At 41.2% G+C, this 14333-nt stretch overlaps 1 pseudogene; it reads right to left on the bottom strand.

Annotated features, from left to right (window-relative positions):
- Positions 1-261: 261 nt before the first annotated feature.
- LOC110196408 (glyceraldehyde-3-phosphate dehydrogenase pseudogene) lies at positions 262-1195 on the bottom strand (annotated as a pseudogene).
- Positions 1196-14333: the final 13138 nt, after the last annotated feature.

The following is a 14333-nucleotide window of genomic DNA, read 5'->3' on the forward strand; positions in this document are numbered from 1 at the left end:
ACCTTTAACTCTCACTCTTTCTCCTTCTCTTTTCTTGCACTGAATATGGTGACTTTATCAATGGTACACAATATAAGTACTCTATGTTTCTTCCTTCTATTACAAGGGTGTTTGGTGGCAAGGATATGAATGGGATATGGGATATTGGATATGGGATTTCCAGTAGAGGGACATAGGTTAGGGATGTGGACTCCCCAGTGGAGAAACTTCTTTTTAGGCTCTGGATGAAGATCCATGGCTTTCCATTCTACTCCTAAGAGGTCATGTAGACCATGAGTTGCTATAAATGTACCAGGAAATGAGATTGACAGAATGGTCATTAAGGGCAATACCAATGCCAGCATTGAAGGTAGATAAATGGGTGTCACAGAATACAACCTGGTCCTCTGTGTAGTCCATGATACTCTTCAAGGATCCTTCTGATAGTTGTATACCACTTTCTTGATATCATCATATTGGGCAGGTCTCTTCAGGCAGCAGGTCAGATCCACAACAGATACACTGAGAGTAGGAACATAGAAGGCCATGCTTGTCAGCTTCCCATTCTCAGGTTTGTCCTTGCCTACAACCTTAGCAGCACCAGTAGAAGCATGTTTTGTGCAGCTCCATGCCCATCATGCCACAGCTTGCCAGAGGGGCCATCTACCGTCTTCTGGGTAATAGTAATGGCATGGATTATGGTCATGAGTCGTTCCACAATGCCAAAGTTGTCATGAATGACCTTAGCCAAGGGTGCCAACCAGCTGGTAGTGCAGGAGATATTACTAACGATCTTAAGGGAATTATCATATTTCTCATGGTTAACTCCCATCATGGGGGCATCAGCAGAAGGGGCAGAGATAAGGACATCCTTGGACTCTGCCCTTCAGTTGAGCCCCATCCTTTTCCATGGTGGTAAAGACACCAGTGGACTCTACAACATGCTCAGTTCTAGCATCTCCCCATTTAATATTGGTGGGATCCTGCTCCCAGAAGATGGTAATGGCTTTTCCATTGATCATCAGCTTTCCATTCTCAGCCTTGACAGTGCCCTTGAACTTGCTGTGAGCAGAATCCTATTGGAACATATAGATCATGCAGCTGAAGTCAATGCACGGGTTCCGATGGTCACTATGTCTGCTCCACCTGAGCTGCATGCAGCCCTGGTCCCCACGAGTCCAATAAGGCCAAATCTGTCGACTCTGACCCTCACCATCATGTTTCAAGAATACAGCTGCAGCAGTGGATCTTGGCACTGAGCTTGGGAGAAGAACTGAGAGTCAACTCTCTTTGCTTCTATTACCTTCACTTGTATGGTTTTTTTTTTAATTTTTAATGCCTCTTTCTTTGTGTCCCATGCTTTCATCTCCTTCTCTTGCCCCTCCTTAAATGTGGATAACACCCAATATTACGCCTCAAGCTTCTTCTCTTCTCGCTTTATGCTCTCTCCCTTCCCAAGTTTATCTACTCTCACTGCTTTAATTATCATGTCTATGATATGTCTAAATAACTCCCACCTCTGTGTTTTCATTCCCCACCTATCCCCAGAGCACTCATACTATTTTACTAAACATTGACCAGCCATCTCCCTCTAGATAACCTACTTGTACTTAAAATTTCAACATAGCTAAAACTAGACTCATTATCATCTTCCTCAAAACCTGCCCTTCTCACTCATTTTTTCAATTTCCATCAATGGTACATCTTCCCAGTTGTCCAGGCTTATAACACTAGAGTAAACTTTGATTCTTCTCTCTCCATGACTCTACATATCTGATAAGTTGTCAATAAGCTCCACAATATTTCTTGCATCTATCCACACTTAACCAATCGTACAGTAATTCCATTAGTTTATGTCCTCATCTCTTCTCATCAAGACAATACTAACAGCATCCTAACTGGTCTTCCTGCCTCTAGTCTATTCCCTTTCCATCTTTCCCAGCACTGCCTGAATCTTCCTAATGTACCACCTGGATCACGTTACTCTTTTATCAATAATCCATCAATTAAACATTTAAGTGAGGCAGAGTTGCACAAAGTTGTCAGGCTCATTCTCTCTTCTGGATTCTGGGAGTCCAGTGCCAAAATAAAAGTCAAGATAACTGGTAATAGCCCAGGATGCAGTGGGTAACCTTGTCATTTTCCAGGTCTGACCAAGCTCTAAGTGCTTCAGCCACCTACACGGCCTTTGGAAAAATTGTTCTTATCTGGCCATTCCACAGGGGGAAGTCATATGCTTGGGTGGACACCCTCCCCTACCAAGTTGCAGACAGGTTTGTGGTCTCTCTGTTACCCTCAGCCTGGTTTAGCCCATCTGCCAAGATGGTTTACGTGGGTGTGGCTGCTGCTCATGCTACAGCTTCTTGGAGCCACAGGTGAGAGCTGATTGAAGGTGGGCATCAAAGGCAGATGAACAACTCTGAAAAGGGTTTGGTAAGCCCTCACACCAGAGGTGCTAGTCCTCTGTGAACCCCCCATACACCCCATTCCTTGGGCTTGGAATGAACACCTTCTTCTCTACAGCCCAACCCTTGCTCCCAGCTCCCATCTCCATCTGCTGAAGTTGCTCCTTTTCTTCAAAAGCTCAGCTTAGGGGCTACTCTCTCTGTGAAACCTTCTCTGACTGGCCTCCATAACCCTAACCCTTCCAGGGTAAAGGTGACCTTTTTCTTTCCAAATTTTTGAATAGTAAGTAGTTTTGTTTTGCAATTATCTCACCTTTCAGAGATTCAGTTACTTATGTATTTGTCCTTCACCCCATTTGGATTGTAAAAACTTTGTAAGGTGGTTCTGTTTCATATCAATCTTTGTATCTTCAGCATGGGGCGTGCTATTTTACATGCAGGAAGCACATAATAAATGATTTGAATCATCAACAACAAACATATATTAAGCACCTACTATGCTACAATGCTTTGAGCAGAGTCCTGAGAGCAACAGAGTGGTTTGAAATGACCCTCTTTGCTATTAGGAAATTTATTTAACAGAAAAGAAAGCCTCAGCTCAAACTTCCTTAGTCATATTTTTTAAGAGACCTGTGCCACACAGATGATCTCAAAAAAGAGCTCTTCTGGTTAACAAGGTTTTATTTTCATTTTGTCAGCAAAATGTTTGATGTATATTTTTGTAAGCATACTAATTTTAGATCAGATTTATGATGCAGCAGTAGAACAGAGGCTAGGAACTGTAATTTCATAGGTATAGTGAACTCTGTGTGAGTGAGTCCCTTTTTTCAGCATAGATTGTCGACATCTTTGTTGTCTTGACCTTTAGAGAGTTTCTGAGAGCATTGAAAAGTGACTTGCCCAGCAGCATGTTCCCAATATATGTCAGTGGCAGAACTTGAACCCAGGTCTCCCTGACTTAGGCTAGCTATCAACTATGCCATACTGCCGCTTGTGTAGAGTGCCATATTGTTGTTTTGTTTTTGTTTTTATTTTTGAGAGGCAATCAAGATTAAGTGACTTGCCCCAGGTCACACAGGTAGTATCTCAAACAGGATTTGAACTCAGGTCCTCCTGACTCCAGGGCCAGTGCTGTATCCACTGTGCCACCTAGCTGTCCCTGAGTGCCATATTTTTATGAGAATGTATACAACCTGTACACCCCTGACACCTGTATAATAAACATGTATATCATCATTTTGTGGGGTCATAGGGCATAATTTTGCCATTTAAAATTGTTAATAATTATATGTTATTAAATTATTTAACCACTCAAAATTATCTGTAAATTGTCACTGCACATCTTGGTGATCTCACTGTGAAGGTGGGCCTAGGGAGAACAATGAAAGCTATATTAGACAGAGAATATGGGATCACAAAATTTAAGAGGCTAAAAGCCTACAAATGATTTAGAAGCTTCATGCTTGCACATCTTAAATACTTTATGCAAGAAGAAAATTAGAAGTTGCTGAATGGGGGCAGCTAGGTGGTGCAGTGGATGGAGCACCAGCCCTGAAGTCAGGAGGACCTGAGTTCAAATCTGGCCTCAGACCCAATACTTGACACTTACTAGCTGTGTGACCCTAGGCAAGTCACTTAACCCCAATTGCAAAAAAAAAAAAAGGTTGCTGGATGCCCTGAGTACTGAATAACAGTACCCAAAAGAGTGTAATTGATTATATGTTGACAGTGATGAATAGTGATTAATGTAGAAGCTACTTCAAAATTAGTTATCAGGGTGTGTTCAGATCACTAATGTTTAGATCAAAGATCAACATCAATACCAAACTGGAAGACAGGATAAAGATGCGGAAAAAAAAAAACAACTGTGTGTAATTATAGCAGCTCCAACCTGACCAATATAAATTGTGGATACCAAAAAATGGGAAATTGACAAAGGCAAAGACATTGACTTTATCACCATTACTTAGAAATCTGGTGCAGTGGAAAATGCATTGATAATAGCAGCAGAAGATTTAGGTTCAAATCCCTATTGTGGGTAGAGTCCTGGACTTGGAGTCAAGGAAGACTTGAATTCCTGATCCTACCACAGACACTTATTAGCTGTGTAACCATGGATAAGTCATCAACCTGTCTGTGCCCCAGTTTTTTCATCTGTAAAATTAGAGGGTTTGACTCAATGACATTGAAGGTCCCTTACAAGTCTAAATTTATGATCCTACTGTCTGTGTGACCTTGAACAAATCAGTTAAGCTCTTTTGGCCTAATTCTCCTCACCTGTATAAAGTTGAACTAGATAACCTTTAACATCCTTTTGAAGTCTCTGTCTATACCATCGAACTCGAAAACTTCCATTTCTGATTCCTATTAGAATCATAGAATAAAAAAAATGACATGTTTCTACAACAACCCTGAGAGGTAGGGCAATTATTAATATCTTCATTTTGTAGATGAAAAAAACCGAAGTTCAGACAGGCTGTAATGTGCCCAAAGTCACACAGCTAGTAAGTCCCAGAGCTGAAACTTGAACTTATTTAATTCTGTCTCCGAGGCAGTTTTCTTTACCCAACACAGCAGTGATTCTCCCTCCTAAGCCTGAAGAGGCCTTTGAAATAATCTGGTTCAATACTATGATTCTATATCTAGCAGGTATATCTAGAAGTGATAGATATAGATGAAGAAATTATATGAGAGATAAATTAGTCAAAGAATCCTTCATTGGTATACATGTTGGCCTTGAAGGATGACTGTCAGTTGGACACATAGAAGATAAAAAGAGGCCATTCCAAAGGAGTATGGTGGGCCAGTGAGGCTGGAATTAAATATCTGTGAGAGCAGTAATGGATAGGAGTGTATAGGAAGATGGGAACCCAGATACATATAGGACCTTGAAAGCCAGACAGGGGTATTCACACCCGAAAAGGAAGGCAATGAAGAGCCAATGCAGGAAACGTGGCATAAAAGTAGCAGCTTACATAAGGTTTTAAGGTTAACAAAGCACTTTTCTCACAGTATTCTGGGCAGGAAAGTAGCATAGCGGATAGAGTGCTGGACTTAGAGTCAGGAAGTTTGTGTTCAAGGCTTACTTCAGACTTACTGAAGCTATGTGATTCTGGGTAAGTTATTTAATTTCTCAGCCACAGTTTTCTCATCTGAAAGATGAGGATAAAACTACTTGATCTCACTGGATTGCTGTGAGGATCAAGTGAGCTACTTTCTAAACCTTAAAGCACTGTATAGATGCTAGTAATTATTATTATTATTATTATTATTATTATTATTATTATTATTTATTGTTATTATTATCCCTATGAGGTAGGTGGAAGTATTATTATTACCTATCATTTATAGATGAGGAAACCAAAATTCATAGGACTCAAGTGACTTGTCCTGAGCCACATAGACTAAATAATAATCAGAACCAGGATTCAAACCCAGGTCTTCTGATTTCCAGCTCTATTTCCTGTAGTCAAAGTCAGGGCATGTTTGGGGAAAATTTGGCCTTTAACAATAGGCGGGATGGATTAGAGAGGGAAGCACAGACACAGCTGCCATCATATTCCATAGCCTCTGTGTTACAACAGTCCAGACAGGAGATGAAGAGGACCTGGTACAGGGTGGTGTCAGGGGAAGTGGTAAGAAAGGGCTGACTCTGACAGACAGAAAGAATTTAATAATAGCATTTAATAACAGCTTGGCTCGAAGGGGTGAAAGAGAGGGAAAAGTCAAATTTGTGTCAGGCTTGGCTAAATTCCCCTGCTATATAGTGGTCTGCAATTAAAGGTGTGGTCATATCTCTGTCTCTGCCAAGAGCCTACGAGTGAACTTCTGTAGAGAGAGTCAGTATGTGCCAAATGTCTCCACTAACCCAAGACTACCCTGTTTCTTGGAAGAGACTTTCTTGATCTTCCTATCAGAGAACACATGAAGATATCCTTAGCATAAGGCACTGGGGTAGATAGAATTCTGAAGCCTAGAGTCCAGAAGACCTAAGTTCAAATCTAGCCTCAGACACTTACTGGCAGTGTGATCCTGGGCAAGTCATCTAACCTGTTTATCTCAGTTTTCCCAACTATAAAATGGGAATAATAATAGTATCTACTTCACAGGGTTGTTGTGAGGATCAAATGAAATAATAATTGTAAAGTGCTTAGCATTGTGCCTGGCACATAGTAAGTGCTACATAAACACTTATTTCCTTCACTTTCCCTCCATGCCAAAGATGATAACTGCCTACCGTGGACAGGGCACAAGGAGCTCAGGGAAAACAAAAGGTCGTTCATATATAGTGTATGGTATATCTCTACTTAGCTAGAAGAGGTCTTTGAGGGCAGCTAGGTGGCACAGTGGATAGAGCACCAGCCCTGGATTCAGGAGGACCTGAGTTCAAATCCGACCTCAGACATGTAACACTTACTAGCTGTGTGACCCTGGGCAAGTCACTTAACACCATTGCCTAGCAAAGAAAAAAAAAGAGGCCTTTGAAATCATTTAGCAACCAATAACCTCAAGGCCACACGTGGCCTTCTAGGTCTTTGGGTGTGGCCTTTTGACTGAATCCAAATCCTTTTATTAAGGGGATTTGTTCTGTGAAATTTGGATTCAGTCCAAGGGCCACACTTGAGGGCCTAGAGGGCCACACACACACACACGCACGCACGCACGCACGCACGCACACACACGTACACGTACACATATGTGCATATATATATATATATACAATGCTATTAGATATGTATATATATAATACACACATATATAATTAGTTATATTTAGAAGTGCTAGATATAATTGAAGAAAATGAGGCCCAGGTAAAATTAGTTTCATAATCTCGGTCCCCCAGATACTATATAACAGAAGTTAGATCTCTGACAAGCACAGAACATCTCAGTACATGGAGGCGGCTAGATTTCCATTCCCAACTCAGCAAATAGCTATTACACACCTACCACAGAAATATAGACATGATAACCAGCAAAGATGGAAGCCACCCATAGGTTATTATAGTGCCCGCTGCCATTTGGGTGGGCAGGCAGACAAAGTTGTACCTAACCTCAATGACAGGCACAGCTGCCCTGCAAGTGGATATGCATTCCAGTCAGACTTTAGTGACCAGGATGGATGAGGCTGCTGTGAGGGTGGGCATAAGCCCTTCGAGGTATATGGATCTTTCTTAGTGAGGCCAGCCCCTAAACGTCGGCATGATAATGACACATTTTCTAGCATGAGAGACTTAAGTAATCAACACAGACAGGAAAATTGAGAAGAATCACTATGCTATAGCTACTAGAAGACCATTTGACTTGGTATTCCCAAGAAATGGCTCTGTTCTGCTACCAACCAGTGAGTGGTATGACCTTGGGTAAGTCACTTCACTTGCTTAGGCCTCAGTTTTCTTATATATGTAGCTGTCTGCTTCTCAGAGTGGAGAAAAGAAAGCAGCCTGTGTAGAACTACCTCTTCCCTCCTCAAAAGGAAGGAGAGAGGCTGCCTATGAATGGAGGAAAAGAGATTTTTTTTTCCCAGGGATTGATGAGGTTTGCTCTGGTCCTCCATCTGTTTATATGATGAGAGAGAGAAGTTTTCTCCTGCTAAACGGCTAAGGGAGGTTTGCATTGCCCTCCCTTTAAGTACACAGTTAAGAAAAGTTTTTCCCACCACAGGAGGGAAAAGTAATAGATATGAGAAACAGAAGGGGGAAAAAAAAGCCAAGGTATTATGGAAATGACAGGTTGGGTAAATACTGAGCAGTGTCTATGTAAAGTAAGCATGAGAATCTCCAGGGAGAGGCTGCAAGGAAAACCACATGGTGAGAGACCAGATGTGCAGAGAGAAGTAAAGGAAATAAGCAGTCCTGGCCACAGGCTCCACCCTTTACTGAAGTCCTTGGCTTCCCGGAGTATCCTCCAGCTAGAGAGAGACAGAACCCCTGCTTTTATTGCCAGAATTGTGAGGTCAAGGGAGCTCGAGGACCGAACTCATTAGCTTTTCTCCTACTGCCCCACTTTTCCCTAACTCCCCTATTTCTATGGAGGATACCACCAGCCTTGGGCAGCTAGGTGGCACAGCAGATAGAGCGCTGACCTGAAGTCTGGAAGACCTGAATTTAAATCCATCCTCAGATACTAGCTGTGTGATTCTGGGCCAGTCATTTGACCCTATTTGCCTCAGTTCCTCACATGTAAAATGAGCTGGAGAAGGAAAATTTTCTTCAATTATATCTAGCACTTCTAAATATAACTAATTATATATATGTGTATTATACATATTATATATATGCATGTATAATAGTTAGCATTGTGTATACACACACACATATGTGTGTGTGTGTGTGTGTGTGTGTGTGTGTGTGTGTGTGTGTGTGGCCCTCTAGGTCCTCAAGTTCCAGTATCTTTGCCACGAAAACCCCCAAAATGGGATCACATAGAGTCAGATACGACTGAAACAACTGAACAACAACACCATCCTTACAGTCCCACAGGTTTGTAATCACAGACTCATCCTCAATCCTTTTCTTTCCCTCCCCTACTTTCCCACCCCTCAGCTCCCCTAAATCAGTTGTCAAGTCTTGGTGAATCTACCTTTCTAACATCTCATGTTTGTCCTCTCCTCTTCCACTCATACAACCACTGTTTAGTTCAGGCCCTTAGCACCAAATCTGGACTATTATAATAGCCTCTTAACTTGTCTCCCCTCTCCAAACTGCCACCCCAACACCTACTGGGTCAATATTCCTAAAGCATATGTCTGATCATGGCATTCTCCTGCTCAAGAAATGTCAATCTCTCCCTATTGCCTCATGGATAAGATACAGATGCCTCTTTTTGGCATTTAAAGCCCTTCACAATCTGACTCCAATTCTTTCTAGCATGATTTTATATGGTAAACCTTATTTCCTCTCTTGTTCCTCCAGGCAGTTACCATACTCCCTGTATATGACATTCCATCTCATGTTCCCCTTCTTCCTCTTCTCTTCTGCTTCTTGGAATACCTAGCTACTTTCGTGAGGCTTGCTCCTACATGAGATTTTTCTTTGGCCTCTAGTTCTTACTATCTCACCAAAATATTTTGCTTAAAATTTATTTGAGCAGCTAGGTCAGATCTGCACAACTTGTAAACTTATTCAGGCTGCAGATAGGTTAGAATAGAGACAGACTGACAGTGGCTAGTTGCACCAAGTCACACGACAAACAGGAGAGTGCCCAATGGCAGCCCTACATTTTTCATGGGCCAACTGAAATCCTTTGGTGGCGGCAAGCAGCCCACTGGCCATGTGCTGTACAGGCCTGAGCTAGGTGGATAGAGTACTGGACTTGGAATCTGAAAGATGTTAAGTTCAGATCTGGCCTCAGACACTAGCTCTGTGACACTGGGCAAGTCACTTATTTTTGCCTCAGTTCCTTATCTGTAAAATGGGGACACACTGGAGAAGGAAATGGCACACCACTCTGGTATCTTTGCCAAGAAAATACCATGGACAAGTTCATGGGGTCACAGGGAGTCAGACATGACTGAACAACAACAAAAATTTATTTTCCATTTACTTATCTGTATATACATTGCTTTTCTCAGTAGAATGTTTGCTCTTTGAGAGATAGGACTGGTTCATTTTCATCTCTGGAAATGCAGCTTCTAGCACAGTGCTTAATAAATGCATGTTTATTGCATGACTTCAACTGTATGATCAATATCAAATTACTTACCTTCCCAATGGGTGGGGAAGGGGTGGGAGGGAGGGGGAGAATTTGGAACTGAAAAGCAAATTTTAAACGAATGTTAAAAATAAATAATTTTTTTTAAATGCATGTTGAATTTAATTGAAACTAGACCATTGGGGAGGGGAAAAAATGAGAAAGATACTGCATTCATTTAACAATATGGCTAATTTTTTTTGTTACTTTGATATTAATTTCTGTCCTGATTAAATCTTTATTGTTACAGGGCTCTTTGCCTAGACCTGTTAAGATATTGGGCAACTGAAAACCCAGGCCTGAGTCAAATGAAGAAGTTCCCAGTATGGGGGCAGAATGGGAGCAAACTAACTCAATTGCCATTAAAACTTTCCCTAGTTTGAGTCCAAGCACAAAGAGGTTCACGGGGTGAGGGTAGGGTGGGGGGCTGGGGAGGAAGAGACTGCATATTAAAAAAGGGTGGGGTTGTGGGGGAGAGGTGGGGTTGAACTAGCTACTATCTAAGATCTCTTTCAGCTTTGGTCCTATAATAAATTCAGTGTAAGATTTGTTGAACTAGAGGAGGTGGTAGGACATCTAAACAGAAGTATCTCCAAGGGAATTAGAACATAGGTATGAAGTCAAGAATTAAGAAGTAGATTTGGAGGTCATTCACATAAAGGTGAGGTTGAAATTGTGAGAATGAATGATTCTCATCTAGGTGGAGCATTGGATAGAACACTGGCCCTGGAGTCAGAAAGATCTGAGTTCAAATTCAATCTCAGACACTTACTAGCTATGTGACCATTGGTAAGTCACCAAACCCCTATTGCCGAGAGAGAGAGAGAGAGAGAGAGAGAGAGAGAGAGAGAGAGAGAGAGAGAGAGAGAGAGAGAGAGAGATGACTTCTCTTTGGGCATGAAGTATATAGGGAGAAGATAGTAGGGTAAACATAGGGCCTTAGAGAATTTCATAGTTTAAATCCAGAGAGTTCTAGCAAAGAATAAAGCAGAGTGGGCAGAAAGTTAAGAGAACCACCCAAGAGAAATAAATCATGGGTGTCAAGGGAAGCAATCATTTTAAAAAGTGGATGGCTATGCATATCGATAAGTGCTACAGCTAGAAGTGACCTTTGGATTTACCTAGAGGGAGATCATCACTAGTAGTAGAACAGTAGGAAGAACACTGCCTTGGGAGTAAGACCTTCTGGTCCAGCTCTGCTCCTTACTATTTATGTCATCTTAAACAAATTGCTTAGCTTTTTGGGGCCTCAGTTTCCTCATCTGTAAAATGAGAAGAGTTGGGCTACATGACCTCTAAGGTACCTTCCAGATTAAAATCTTACTAACCCAATCCATACTAAACTCAACCACATACCAGAGGAAAAATGAATATGGATGAATGGAAAAAGAATCCTGATGACGTCTTAGAGGGAATGACTGAGAAAAAAAAAACTGTTATGAAATTGAGGCATTTTTAATGTAACTCATTTCTAAGTAAGGTTAAGTGGCTGTGTTGATATTTGATGTTAATTTTCTTCAAACTATTTAAAAATACATCCTATGATGCATTTTCGATAAGAGTAGGGAGTGGGATGGGGATGGTGGGGGCCAAAGGAGTGGAATCAAAAGCAGATTACAAGGATTTAATTAGGAAATGCAAACAATGCAGATTAGGTAGTCATAGAATATACATTCTAGGAACTTGGCAATGAAAGGTTGAAGAGAGCTAGATATTAGCAGAATCAGAAGAGAAAAAAAAAGATTCTATTTAGGATAAGGGAGACCTAGGCGTAGGTGAAAGCAGAGGGAAAGAAAACCCATGGCCAAGTGAGATGGAGGATGCCAGAGTGGGAGGGGATAGTTGTGGGAGTGTGCCAAGTTGGGCACATGGGCTCTGTTGATTAATTGCCCCTTAGCATTACCTCCATCAGAGAGAAGCTGAGCATTCCATTCATGTAAAATGTGCCCTTTCCTCTAGTGCCCTACTACTATTGAATACCTTGGCAGGGGCTTCTCTCTGAAACTTTCTTCCCTCGAAATCCACATGAGAATTACTTTGGAAAGCATCTGCTCTTGTAAGGAGCAGTGTGGCTGCCACCCCCTGGCTGTTCACTGGCTGGGAGCCAAAAGGTCAATCCTTGCCTAGAGACTCATTTAAAGGGATTGGTGTAGAAAAAGTTTCTAAACTGCTTGGACCCTTTGACCCAGTGCGTCACTCACTATTAGGCCTATACACTAAAGAAATCAAAGAAAGAAGAAAAGGACATGTATACAAAAATATTAATGGTAGTTCTTTTTGTGGTGGCAAAGACCAAACTAAAGGGGTACCCATCAATGGGAGAATGGTTGAGTAACTATATGAATGTAATGGAATACTATCATGTCACAAGAAGTGATGAAAGGGGATGGTTTGATTGAAACCATGTATGAACTGAGGCAAGCAGAGTGAGGCATCCAGAGGGTGCAGTGAATAGAACACTAGGCTTAGAAGCAGGAAGACTCATCTTCCTGAGTTCAAATCTGGCCTCAGACACTTACTCATTGTGTGACTCTGGGCAAATTACTTAACCCTATTTGCCTCAGTTCTTCATCTGTAAAATGAGCTGGAGAATAAAATGGGAAATTATTACAATATCTTTGCCCAAAATGGGGTCACAGAGAGTTGGATACAACTGCATGACAACAGCAGAACAATGAGAAGATGTTATATAACAACACTATGAAAAATAAGAAACTTTGATGACCTTAAGAACTCTGATCAATGTAATAATGAAATATGTTATCCCACTCCTGACAGAGAAGTCAGATAGACATAGAGTACAGTGATAAATACTTTGGGACACAGCCAAATCAAGGATTCGTTTTGCTTAACTATGCATATTTGTTACAAGTGTGGTTGTTCCCCACCAGTGGCCAAGGGACATAAGAGAGAAGGAAAAAATCAATCTTTGTTCATTGAAAAAAAATTCTAATTTAAAAAATTAATAAAGTGATGATTGTACCCCAATCCCTGAGAAAACTTTAAGCTATCCCAGAGCATTGCTCCTTGGGACCAAAGCAAACCAAATGGACCTATTTCTGGGTACAGCCACTGGAAGAGGCAGCATAGCTCTATGAAAAAGCAATAGCTCTGGAGGTAAAGGTTCTGGGTTCAAATCCCATCTCTGGCCATATGAAAAAAAATCTGTAAAAACCCAGAAACTAGAGTACCAGGTGTGGGAGCAAGAAGACCTAAGTTCTAATCTGGCCTCAGACACTTACTAGCTGTATAAGTTCAGGCAAGTCACTTAACTGCTATTTGCCTCAGTTTCCTCAGCTGTAAAGTGAGGATAATAGTAGTACCTTCCTCCCAAGATTTTTGTGAGGATCAAATTAGAAAATATTTGTAAAGTGCTTAGCATATATCTGGCATATAGTAAGTATTATATAAATGTCAGCTACTATTATTATGAAGATTGCAAAGATTGGCCCGTAGGACAATGGTACATTTACTCATAACATTCCTTGTCTGCATGGGATTTTCCGATAGTCTGTGGATTCCATGTCTGAGATTCATCAATTTCTATTTAGTAAAATAGAGGTATGTGGCTCCTGGGAAAAACTTCTATCCTGCTCATAAAATATAACAGACGATAGACCCTGTATCAACTGAAAATTAGCAACATTTAGCCACTTTTGTTGTTCAGTCATTTCGGGCATATTTGTTACTCCATATGGGGTTTTCTTGGCAGAGATATTTGAATGATTTACCATTTCCTCCTCCACCTCATTTTCCAGAGGAGGAAACTAAGGCAAACAGAGCTAAGTGACTTGCCCAGAGTCACATAGCTAGTAAGTATCTGAGGCCAGATTTGAACTCAGGAAGATGAGTTTTCCTGACTCCAGGCCTGGCACTCTATGCACTATGGTGCCACCTAGCTGCCCTAAGCCCACTTAGTCTGGGGTTTTTCCCCCTGAAAGGGGAAATGGATTTAACATACTTTAAAACTAAGTACTCTTTCATATTTACCTCTCCCCTCTACCACCTTTCAAGTGGGTGAGGATATTATATACAGGGTAAGGGATTCCCTTTAGCCACCTCTGCTATCACCTTTTGCACCTATATATATTAACATATAGGGAGTACCTCTTGTGTTGTTTTCTTCTTCTCTCTGCATGAAGATGTTATTTATTACAATAGTTAAGTAAAACTGGCTCCATAAACTGCAATGTCAGAATATGCAATATTCATTGTCTATAATCCTCTCTTTCTACCAACATGGATATCTGTTTCATTA

This window comes from Phascolarctos cinereus, unplaced genomic scaffold (assembly GCF_003287225.1).
Source record: "Phascolarctos cinereus isolate Bilbo 61053 unplaced genomic scaffold, phaCin_HiC Scaffold_4;HRSCAF=312, whole genome shotgun sequence".
In the NCBI taxonomy this organism is placed as follows: Eukaryota; Metazoa; Chordata; class Mammalia; order Diprotodontia; family Phascolarctidae; genus Phascolarctos; species Phascolarctos cinereus.